The 13,173-nt window shown below is 41.3% G+C and overlaps 1 protein-coding gene across 2 annotated transcripts in view; it reads right to left on the bottom strand.

Annotated features, from left to right (window-relative positions):
• Positions 1–13,173, bottom strand: part of ECEL1 (endothelin converting enzyme like 1) — a 178,124-nt gene that overhangs the window by 105,482 nt on the left and 59,469 nt on the right. The window lies entirely within an intron of this gene.

Here is a 13,173-nt window from a genome sequence, read left to right as displayed (position 1 = left end):
CAATTACTGGCTGTTCGAGGAGATCCATATGACCAAGAGATGGAATTTTACTCAATTCATAGAGGCCAATGAAAATTTCAATCAGCAAACGCAAGTTAAGGCTGCTTTACAGTTTCTACTGAGTTATGATATACTGGTAGATTGATTAAATCTAAGGTGGCCCAGAGGATTAATAAACCCTTTATATAGGTATCAATATCAGTAATAATACTTCAAAGTAAATATTAAAATAGAAAAAAGGTAACTAACACAGTGTAGTGCAGTTGTGTGAGGTTTATATCATTTGCTCTAATCAGTTCTCTAAATGATAATGTCACTGTTAGTGCACCTCTGCTTTTTCTGTTTTGGTAAAGTCAAACAAATGGTAACATTTCTGCTAATTTCAATGTTTCTTCATGGTGCATTGATCTGACGTATACGTGTTGCACATATGATTCTTTGCAGACTGCCTTTGTTGCTCTCTCCCATCATTTCTCTCACAGTTCAGAAATATTTCTCTGCTTCTTCTTCTCTAATACTTGGCCTGTGCTTATAAGGGAAGCCAGCCAAGACATTAGAACAAATTATACAGTATGAAAAAAGATAATCTATAAAGTGATTCTGAAGGTCGCTGCGACCTTTGCGGAGCTTGCCAGAACCCCCCTCTCAGTTGGCTCTTTTAAACTATCCCCCTCCCTTCTTCCTTCCTGGACCCAGCAGAGATGAGCCAGAGCCCTAACTTCGCTTCACCTTCCTTTGCATGCTGCTCAGTGAAATATACAGACTGACATGCTGCACTATTCGGATACCAATCTCAGGTTAGGTTTTTGTGACCTACCAAAGAACTGCACAAATTCCATTTGAATTTTTATGCTGCATTAGAAAATTAAATCTTTCTGGGTAGTCTATTAAATTGGCAGATATTTTCATCAACTTCTGACCGTCTGATGAGTAGGTCATAGAGAAAAATACTTTTCATAGTACTGGCATTGTGAGCATTTAATTTTTCAATTATTATATACACAACAGGCTTCATTCCGGATATTTCAGTAATGCCTATCATCTGTAAATTCTGTTTTACACTGCAATGGGAGAGGGCCTCTTTTTGTGGTTGGATTGAATCAAAAACTATCTGTGTAGCCCCCAATAACCAATGAATCAACTTTCAAACATCATTTTTTCTGTAGGTTTGAAAATAAAGGGGAAATTGGATTCCCTTATATAGGCAACATAAACATGCTGATAACAAAAGGCCCGGTTACCTTCATCATGAAACTTTACTAATTAATCACTTGCTGATCAGCCGCTGTCATTATACTACGGCCGGTTGGTTCGTTCCCGCAAATCACCGTAGGTGTATGTCGGCTTGTGAACTCAATTTTGTGGGAGCGAGCGCCCTCCCATTGGCCAGCGGGGGGAGCCAATCAGCGATCGTTCCCTGCAGAGACTGAACGGGGATCTGCCTGTGTAAACAAGGCAGATCTCCTTTCTGACAGGAGAGATCACACAGATCCTGTCTTTCTGCTAAGCAGGAAGATGGATCTGTGTATCCCCAGTCACACAGTCCCCCATACAGTTAGAAAACACAAACAGGGAACACATTTAACCCCTTGATCGCCCCTGATGTTAACCACTTCCCTGCCAGTGTCATTAGTACAATAACAGTGAATATTTTTAGCACTGATTACTGTAATAATGTCATTGGTTCCCAAAAAAGTTTCAAAAATGTCAGTTAGGTGTCTGATCTGTTTGCCGCAATGTTGTAAACCCGTTAAAAATCACTGATTGCCGCTATTACTAGTAAAAAAAAAAACTAATAAAAATGCCATAAATCTATCCCCTATTTTGTAGACGCGATAACTTTTGCGCAAACCAATCAATATATGCTTATTGCGATTTTTTTTTTACCAAAAATATGTAGCAGAATACATATCGGCCCAAACTGATGATTAAATTAGTTTTTTTACATTTTTTGGGGGGAAATGTTTTAAAGCAGAAAGTAAAAAGTGTTGGGTTTTTTCAAAATTGTTGCTCTTTTTTGTTTATAGCGCAAAAAAAAAAAAAAAAAACACAGAGGTGATCAAATACCACCAAAAGAAAGTGGGGGAAAAAAAGGACATCAATTTTGTTTGGGTACAGCATCGCACAACCGCGCAATTGTCAGTCAAAATGACGCAGTGCCGTATCGCAAAAAATGGCCTGGTCATTAAGGGGGTACATCTTCTGGGGCTGAAGTGGTTAAATATATTGCGTGACTAGTACAGTATGTTCAAACTCTTTGACAAATATGGTAGCAAGACTGCAGTTTGTAGAATTATTGGACACAATTCACTATAGGTTATCGCATGCGTTATGATGGTTACATCACCACTTAACGCATGTGATAATGAAAATGTATATTCATTATTGCTCATATTCGGTATTTAGTGCAAACACCAAAAATGCTTGTTAACCACTTCAGCCTCGGAAGATTTGGCTGCTTAATGATCAGGCCATTTTTTGTGATATGGCACTGCGTCGCTTTAACTGACAATTGCGCGGTCGTACTGCGTTGTACCCAAACAAAATTGACGTCCTTTTTTTCCCACAAATAGGCTTTCTTTTGGTAGTATTTGATTATCTCTGCGGTTTTTATTTTTTGCGCTATAAACAAAAAAAGAACGACAATTTTGAAAAAAACACAATATTTTATACTTTTTGCTAAAATAAATATTCCCAATTTTTTTTAAAAAAAAGCTAATTTTTTCCTTGGTTTAGGCCGATATGTATTCTTCTATATATTTTTGGTAATACAAATCGCAATAAGCTTATATTGATTGGTTTGCGCAAAAGTTATAGTATCTACAAAATAGGGGAAATATTTATGGTATTTTTATTATTATTATTTTTTTTTACTAGTAATGGCAGTGATCAGCGATTTTTATAGGGACTGTGACATTATGGTGGACAGATCGGACACTTTTGACCCCTTTTTAAGACCATTGTCATTCATACAGCGATCAATGCTATAAAAATGCACTGATTGCTGTGTAAATGTCACTGGCAGGGAAGGGGTTACACTAGGGGGTGATCAAGGGGTTAACTGTGTTCCCTAGGGAGTGATTATAACTGTGGGAGGAACAAAAGGTTGCTCTCCTCACCCCTGACAGCACGGAGATCTGTCTGTTTACATTGACAGATCTCTGTTCTGTCTCTGTGTGGAGCGATCGCGGGTGCCTGGTGGTCATCGTGACCGCCGGGCACACGCATAGGGTCTGGCGGCATGCCCCCTAGTGGTCTAAAAGTGAGCCGATATATAGCTACTTTATTTCGCCCAGGGGAGCCAACCTACCGCAGTACAACTGCGGCGGCTGGTCGGGAAGGGGTTAAATACCGCATAAAACGGTATTAGTCAATTCACAAATGTAAATAAATAAATAAATGCAGTAATGAAGTATTGGTCCAAGCTTGTGATAACTATGCGATAACTATGGCAATGGTCAGACCCCCCAGTGATTGGTTTAAAAAATAGACAGGAAAGTGCAAACTGGAGCAGTCAGCTAGATTTCAGGAGTTGTTTCTGGAGGCTGTCAGACAGCATAGCAAAGAGGATAGAGCCCTTTGAATCCAGTCTCCTGGAATTTAAAGCAATGCAGGAGAGGAGGGGGAGAAGATCTGGTGGTCCTTTTAAAGGAAAGAAGCTTTAAGGAGCGCACACTGCTGGATCAATTCACGGATGCTGATACCCTGCAGAAGTGCAGGTTGTCCAAGCCATTTACCATGGAGCTTTATACCCAACTCATAGGGTACCTTGAGCCCTCAACCCAGAGAAGCCGTGCCATACCAGCTATAACTAAATTGCTGGCAGCCTTACACTTTTTTTGGAAAAGCATCATATCAGATGCCTGCAATAACATACCGCCTGGTTTCATGCGGTATTTAACCTCCCTGGCGGTATTCCTGATTGTGGCTCGGGGTGGAATTTCAGAACAAAAAGCAGTAACCCCAAGCCAGACTCGGATTGCATCGCAGTATCCAGGAAGAGCTTACTTACCTTGCCCCCTTGATCCTGCGATGTCTCCCCACAGTGATAGCGGCTCGTCTTCTGCTTGATTTATCACAGAGCTGGGCTCCTTTCCCTGCAAGCGCTGCGACGCACGGGGACGGAGAATGGCGCCAAATTAAAAAAGTGAAACACACACAATACATACAGTACACTCTAATCTTACAGATTACATTACTATATGAAATAATTTCACCTCCCTTTTGTCCCCAGTGGTTTCTCCAGTGCCCTGCATGCAGTTTTATATTATAAAAACTGTTCTTTCTGCCTGGAAACTGGAGATTGTCCATAGCAACCAAAACCGTCCCTTTACATCAAAAGTGGTTTTAGACCAGCTAGAAAACAGCGATAATAAATTAGAATCACTCGCAGAATTGAGCGATAGTGATTTGTGGGGAGATCCGTCATCAAACACTGAAAAGTAATGACAGCGACAATTCTGCAACTGAGCAAATTTCAGTGTTTTTGATTTGATTACTTTATTGAATAATTTTTATTATTATTATATTATTATTTGGTATAATTATTTATAGTTATTTATTATATTATAATTTATGATTTCGTGTTTCAAATTTTTATCATACCCGGGATGTCTACTAGACTCTTGTTTTGACAGATTTAAGTGAATTATTCCTAAGAATTACAGGCCTACAATATAAAACGCAAATTCCATGCAAAATAATTGTACCGCTTTCAGCATCAAAAATATGAAATAATCATACTGCCAGGGAGGTTAAAGTGGATGTAAACCCAATGTCATCCTTTCTAAACTACTGCCATAGGGGTTATCTATAAGGATATACATGCCTCCTGCATGTATCTTTACCTGTCAAATGTCTACCGTCTGTCTGTTATGAGACTCGAAAAACTGCATATTCTGTGGGTGGGTCTGTTGTCTGGAGCTCGGTGGGTGGAGTCGTGATGTCAGTAGACTCCCCGCCCACCTCTACACTCCCCTTGTCAATATGCATTTTCTCCTGTGTATTTCTTACACTGAACTTCTGCTATGATCTCTAACATCCAGTGAAAAGGCAGGAAAGTAACCACATAACTTCAGCATGCCAAATCATGCTGAGGTGTGGAACAGCCAATCCTTGCAGAGCTGCTGAAGAAAGAAGTGGGGGAGAGAATGAAAAAATAATGCATGTCTTAAGCTAGTGCACAAGATATGTAAATCACCTGTCACTCACAGCAAGGGGGAGGATTTGACAAAGTTTTTCTCTGTTTGTCAAGATTTTTCTCACTGAATAATAAAAGAGGATTGCTCAGAGATGGATTAACTCTGTGTGACAAGACTGGGCTCAAATGATAGGAAATCTTATACTCTACAGTATGATAAAAAAAAATTCAGGTTTACATCTACTTTAAGGCATACTTCAGAAAAATTATTTTTTACATACTCGGATGTGGTAAAATATCACTTAGTGAATTGTGCCCACTGTTACAAATGTAAACCTTTAAAAACTGCATAAAGATACATGTATCTGCCTGTCACTGCTAGATGCAAAGGAGCATGCGTTTCCATTTTTTTATGTGTTTCATAAAGAACAGCTCTCACCCAGGAAGAACTTCCCTTCTGCTAATTCCAGTAAGCCCACTATGTGACATTTATGATGATTGGAAGGTACATCATCCTTAACCTCATTCCCAGGATAAAGATCTGACCTCACAAATGATATCAGTAAAAATCAATACATCACAGCCATGACTGTCACATCTGTCCTAGATTTAACCCTTAGAAGAAGGATAACTCTTCCCAATCTTCAATCTCTTGTTCAAATATTCTACAGGTTTATAACAAAAACAGAACTGATAGTAGAAATGTACAGGGAATATTTCTGCAAAATAAAATCAAGTTTCTTCTTCTTTGTAATGCAAATTAAATGGAATAAGAAGGGGAGCCAAGGCTGAACAAGAGAAGAATGATAGAAACTGAAATTTTATTGCAATGATATTACTACAGGGCATCTCTAGCATTCTTTTTTTAATTTAGAGGCAGAGTAACATCACCTGTTTGCTTAACTCCTGTCAGCCATGAACAAATATCCATCCCAAACCATGGCACCTGGTGCTTGTCTTCATTCCCACTCCAGCCCTTAAACCTTCATAGTCATAATCAATTAGGAACATTAGTGATCAGTACCGATTACTTATTGTGTTCATACAGGAAAGGAAGGGGCTGGTAAGTATGACATTTACTGGACCCTTCCCACACTCTTCATCTTGAAGGATCCTATTGTATGCGGGGAGGGAAGCTGACAGCACTGCAGGGGTAGAGGGCACACAGGAGGGCCCGGGCAGTAGGGGGAAACAAATGGTGCACAGGGAAGGTGATCATTGTGGCGGAGGGGGCAATTACTGGAACTGATTCCCCGTATGGCTTTCTCTGCAGCAGCTGAAAGCCAAAGGGAGGTAGAGGAGAAAAGCCATCTTTCAGCTGCTGCATACAGGGGATGGTTCCAGTAATTTCCACCTTGCAGCCCTGATCACCCTCACTGCCAACATCCAGTTCACCCTGCTGCCTGGGCCCCCCTGCTGGCCTGTGCCCTATACAGGAGGACCAGTTGTGCCCCCTTATCCATGGTCCTGGCTGCTGGTATTGCATTGTTACTCATAACATCGGTGGAAAGACAGCCACATGGCCAGAGAGGAAGGATGGCTTCATTGGAGTGGTCATACAGGGACTAGAGGCAAGGATCTTTAAAACCTTAGCTTACAGGAAGGTAGCTGACGAAAGTTGAGCTTTAAAGTTTTTGTAGACGGAATCACTAAAATCTCATGTAGGCTTTAACTGTTAACTATAAGTGTCCTTTTCAACACACATTACGCAAGTATGGCCCACAGTTGACATCTTCAGGCAAATCATCTTAAAGCGGTTTTATACCCTGCTTTCACATTTTTACCTACAGGTAAGCCTATAGTAAGGCTTACCTGTAGGTAAAATTAATAACTCCTAAACCTGTAAGAACCCGGAAGAAACACAGAAGGAACATGTCAGCTCCCTCAGGGGTGACTGGGACCCGATGCCGGTAAGTATTTCATAATACGCTAGTATGTGGTGCATACTAGCTCATTATGCCTTTGCCTTACAGGTTTTTTTTTTTTTCTTTTTATTGCGGGTATACAACCGCTTTAAGAATTGCCATACAGCCATTGCTGGAGACCATGCATGCAGGCAGCAAAGAGGCTGCAGAAGATCAATAACACTAAGAAAGTTTTATTTATTTACATTTTATTTATAAGGGGTATTTATACAGTGCTGACAATTAATGCATCGATTTATACATTCACATCTGTCCTTGCCCTCTAGGAGCTCACAATCTAATCTCACATGTATACATACACATATTAGTGGCAGTTTAAACTGAAGCCGATTAACCTACCAATGTGGCTTCGGAAAAAAGTAGCAGTATTTTAGTTAAAGAAAAAACAGTAAGCAACAGTACTTAAAAAAGTAAAAGACAATTTTTTTAATGGAGCATTGGGGGACATTTACTAAAACTGGTGCACAGAAAATCTGGTGCAGCTGTGCATAGTAACCAACCAGCTTTTAACTTCAGCTTGTTCAATTAAGCTTTACCAGTAAAACCTGAAAGCTGATTGGTTACTATGCACAGCTGCACAAGATTATGTGTGCACCAGTTTTAGTAAATCTCCCCCATTGTGTCATAGAAAACTAAATACCATGCAGTTAGGGTTTATATTCACTTTAATACAAAATTCACAGGTAGAACTTAAAGCAGAACTATACTCACCTCCACTTCAGCAATGCAGTCCCTGACCAGCCGCTGACATATTCAGCCGATCGTCTACTGGGTTCCCATCTTCAGCCATTTTGATTTGCTTGGCCAGGATGCCTTTGCTCCCATGCATGCATGGTAGTTCATTCATCTTATAAGATACTAAAATTGTACAGTGAGCTGTGAGTTTGCACCTTAGTGTGCATCGCGAAGAAGCAGGTGTAGCGATATGAACTGTTACCAGAAAGCTTTGTACCTTTCAGTGTTCTAAACTTTGTTTGTCCCCATGATTATTCATGCAGCCAGTGACCTCATATCTGTGTGCCAACAGAATGAGTTATGGGTGTATAGTCCCCTTTGAATCTGCTGCTATGCATCCATGTACCCAAAGACTACAAAACCCAAGGAACCTTGCAGTGTCCTGAAGGTTGCTGGGAGAGATGATAAAAGGAGCTGAGAAGCCCGCGCACGCTCTCTTCCTCCTGAGCCTGACGCAAGACGGACCTCTCTGTATGACAGAGAGAGAGAGGTCGCAGCCTACCATGCGGAACGTTACTCCCACCACAAGGCCTACTCCTGTTTACCCGCTGTCATACATCCTGTTACTAGCATCACTTACAGTGCCTACCCATCGGAGTAGACACGTGGGGTAAAACTTTACAGAAGGCCGAGACAGAGGATCGGTTGCCGAAGTGTTGCCATCTGTGTTCCTGTCTAGAAGATCTCGGATCGATTTGGGTTGTTGGTGAGAGAGCAAGCTGCTCAATTTTTATCTATTTACTACCACCAGTACAGAACACCGTGCACACACACATCTCTATCCAAGAACACTTTACTGCATTGTTGGAACACTGTGCTCAGATGCCTTAGGCCTTCATAACTCGGAACCTATTGTTTTATCTACAACCAAATGGATTAAAGTTAACGAGCTCCAACTAGCTAGCGAAGAAAGACAGATCTGCAACGTGGAACTCTATTGCCATTACTTAAAGAAAGCCTATATATACAGTATCTCACAAAAGTGAGTACACCCCTCACATTTTTTAAATATTTTATTATATCTTTTCATGTGACAATACTGAAGAAATGACACTTTGCTACATTGTAAAGTATGAGTGTACAGCTTGTATAACAGTGTAAATTTGCTGTCCCCGCAAAATAACTCAACACACAGCCATTAATGTCTAAACCGCTGGCAACAAAAGTGAGTACACTCCTAAGTGGAAATGTCCAAACTGGGCCCAAAGTGTCAATATTTTGCATGGCCACCGTTATTTTCCAGCACTGCCTTAACCCTCTTGGGCATGGAGTTCACCAGAGCTTCACAGGTTGCCACTAGAGTCCTCTTCCACTCCTCCATGACAATGTCACAGAACTGGTGGATGTTAGAGACCTTGCGCTCCTCCACCTTCCGTTTGAGGATGCCCCACAGATGCTGAATAGGGTTTTGGTCTTGAGACATGCTTGGCCAGTTCATCACATTTACCCTCAGCTTCTTTAGCAAGGCAGTGGTCGTCTCGGAGGTGTGTTTGGGTTGTTATTATGTTGGCATACTGCCCTGTGGCCCAGTCTCCAAAGGGAGAGGATCATGCTCTGCTTCAATATGCAACAGTACATGTTGGTATTCATGGTACGCTCAATAAACTGTAGCTCCCCAGTGCCAGCAGCACTCATGCAGCCCCAGACCATGACACTCCCATCACCATGCTTGACTGTAGGCAAGACACTTATCTTTGTACTCCTCACCTGGTTGCCGCCTTACTTGCTTGACACCATCTGAACCAAATAAGTTTATCTTGGTCTCACCAGACCATAGGACATCCAGTAATCCATGTCCTTATTCTGCTTGTCTTCAGCAAACTGTTTGCAGGCTTTCTTGTGCATCATCTTTAGAAGAGGCTTCCTTCTGGGACGACAGCCATGCAGACCAATTTGATGCAGTGTACGGCGTATGGTCTGAGCACTGACAGGCTTACCCCCCACCCCTTCTACCTCTGCAGCAATGCTGGCAGCACTCATTCATCTATCTCCCAAAGACAACCTCTGGATATGACGCTGAGCACATGCACCCAACTTCTTTGGTCGACCATGGTGAGGCTTGTTCTGAGTGGAACCTGTCCTGTTAAACCACTGTATGGTCTTGGCCACCGTGCTGCAGCTCAGTTTCAGGGTCTTGGCAATCTTCATATAGCCTAGGCCATCTTTATGTAGAGCAACAATTCTTTTTTCAGACCCTCGGAGAGTTCTTTGCCATGAGGTGCCATGTTGAACTTCCAGTGACCAGTATAAGAGAGTGAGAGCGATAACACCAAATTTAACACACCTGCTCCCCATTCACACATGAGACCTTGTAACACTAACGAGTCACATGACATCAGGGAGGGAAAATGGCTAATTGGGCCCAATTTGGATATTTTCACTTAGGGGTGTACTCGCTTTTGTTGCCAGCGGGTTAGACATTAATTAATGCGGAATATTTTGAGGGGACAGCAAATTTACACTGTTATACAAGCTGTACACTCACTACTTTACATTGTAGCACAGTGTCATTTCTTCAGTGTTGTCACATGAAAAGATATAATAAAATATTTACAAAAATGTGAGGGGTGTACTCAGTTTTGTGATATATATATATATATATATATATATATATATATATATATATATATAAAAAACACTAGCGGTAGATTGGCTCTCTCATTAGAATAGCATAGGCTGTCTAGATTACATCTAAGTGTGGCCACATATGTAGTTAACTGAAACATCCACTAAGAGGTGACTTAGGATCTGAATATATTGTACACTCTTAAAGGTAATGTCACTTTGCCCATGCAGGGCAAGGTGACAGTTTATCTGGAAAGGTCATCCAGCAACCCCCCAATACTCACTTCACATGCTCTGCCTCACAGCTCCTCTCCAGATGGAACTAAGATTGTCTGTGTCGGCTACTCAGCAATTGGCTACTAGGCTCAGGCAATGTCACAGGAGAGCAGGTCAAATGCTTCTCCATACATGGAAGTGCTGGGTATTCTCACCATCTGTAGAGGAGCAAGGGATTGTACGTGAGCACAGGTAAAGGAAGATAAAAGGCTTATCTTGGTAGAGACACTGTCACCTTGCCCTGTGTGGGGACGATGACCGTGTCCCTTTAAATAACCCCATAAAAATCCAAGGTCTGCTTCATATATCAGGTCTGCTCCCTCAAAAAAAAAAAAAAAAAAAAAAAAATATATATATATATATATATATATATATATATATATATATATATATATATATATATAATTACAGGTACTTATATAGTTCTGTCAATTTATGCAGGGATTTACATAAATATTGTACATTCACATCAGTCCCTGCCCTCAAGGAGCTTAATAGCAGCTTTTAGTTACCAGAAACTATAGGGAAATAAATTGCTAATTCATATATTTACCTTACCCATAAGCTTCCATACTGCAGTGGGTGATCTCATCATTTTCCCTTCCCAATAGTTTTTTTTTGTTTGTTTTTTCTTAATTAAAGCTGTTTTTCGGATGGGTGAAGGAGCCCTAATCTATTACATTTTTACTGCAAGGTCCGCTTTAATCCTTCCTTGGTCCTACCTCTGTGTCTGTATTATGGTTTACCCTGTGGATACCAAATGACCTTGTATGTAGAAAAAAATTCTGCATTTGCAGCCTTGTACTTCTCTTCAGATTTTTTTGCATTTGTAGACTGAATGAAGGGTTCAGCATGGTAGACACCTGTGTCCCTAAAGGGCCTGATTTGGTAAAATCTGGAATGAAATAAAACTGGGCTTTTTTCAGTAAAGTAGAAAGTAAGGTGACATGTCTGCTTTTGCCTCAAACATCCCACGTCTGGGGGGGTCAGCCTGGAAACACAATTTATAGGTAAAAAGGAGGTAAGGCAGGATGATAAGCTGCAGTACAGTGGCAAAACCATATAAGGGGCATGTTTGTGTAGCACCATCCTAGTTAAGGTGCTAGAAGTGAAGCAAATATAGCTTTTGGCTCTGCAGTTAGAAGTGGAGGCATAATTGTGTTTTGCCTTCTCTGAGTTCTGCATCTCCAGGCTTGCCTGTCTCCTCCTGTCTTTCCAGAACTTTCTGGAAACATAGTGAGCAGGAGGGGGCAGAGTCTAAGCTAACCTTATATACAGACTCAGCCAATCCCTGGCTGAGAAGAGTGACCAGCAGGGGGCTGAGAGTGGCATATAAGGGTGAGAGCATAGAGTAGCAGGGTCCTTTGCCTGCTGGAGAGTGACCCAGCCTGGAAGTGCTGTTAAACCTTTCAAGGCTTAGAAGAAATTTTCAAAAGTCCCGGATGATTCTAACTCAGCGAGGAGCTGAAGGACCACGCCTAAAGTCTCAGAAACACCCACGGCAACACCCAGAGGGGATCTTTTTGGGATACTTTATGCCAGCGTTGAATGAAGCTGAAGGACGGCCTTCAGACTGTCTGGATCGCAGTGAGCAGGCCTTAGGTAGTTCTCAGGAGAGAGACTGTTGCCTGTACACCCCCTTATTGAGTGAGGGACTGTTCCAGACCTGCTGCCAGGACTGCGCCTTGGAGGAAACCTCCCTGTGCTAAAAGCTGTTGCTACCTTTTGTACAGAAAACTCTGTTATACCTTGGTCAACTGCATCAAGACAATGTCTTCATTCAAGTTATTTAGTTCTGGGCATACCAAAGCTTTTCCCAATCCCTATCACAGTTCTACAAAACAAATACAATTCCAAAAAAAGACACTATCTGCCTAATTACTGTCGGAGGACTGAGTGAGATTTTATGCATCTGGCTGAAAATACCCTGCACCCGAGAAAGCTGTAAAGTACCCTTAGGTAGAAAATAATAATAAGAAATGTCAAGAATTACTTACACGATGTAAGGGGAGCAGTACTGTGCAGCATCCATACATATGAAATAAGAAGACATACTGACAATATTACACAGCATACAGACCAAGAGAAATGGTACTATGCATCATCCATTTTTGCAGAATAACAAACTATACTGAATATTAGACCTCCTTTACACTGGGTGTACAGAACTGTACACCCACACATTGGGAACAGTGGTGTTGTTCATGCAACCACTGCTTCCCAATTGACAGCAATGGGGTTGCCTGCATGGGGATGCACAGAACACCAGTGCATGCCCTTCTTGGTAAACATGACCCTCCGCGATTATGTACTATGCACCGTCTATAAATATAAAATGAGGCAAGATACTGGGAATTACATCAAACATGTAAAACAGGAGAACTGGTATTATGCATCATCTATACATGCAGAATAAGAAAAGATACTGAGAATTACACCCAGCATACAAAATAAGAGAAGTGGTTCTATGCATCATCTATTTATATAGAATGAGGCATGATACTGAGAAAAGCACCCAGCATACAGAGCAGG

This window comes from Aquarana catesbeiana, linkage group LG04 (assembly GCF_042186555.1).
Source record: "Aquarana catesbeiana isolate 2022-GZ linkage group LG04, ASM4218655v1, whole genome shotgun sequence".
Classification (NCBI taxonomy): Eukaryota; Metazoa; Chordata; class Amphibia; order Anura; family Ranidae; genus Aquarana; species Aquarana catesbeiana.
Note: the sequence above shows the minus strand (reverse complement) of the source record. Positions and strands in the feature narration are given on the sequence as shown.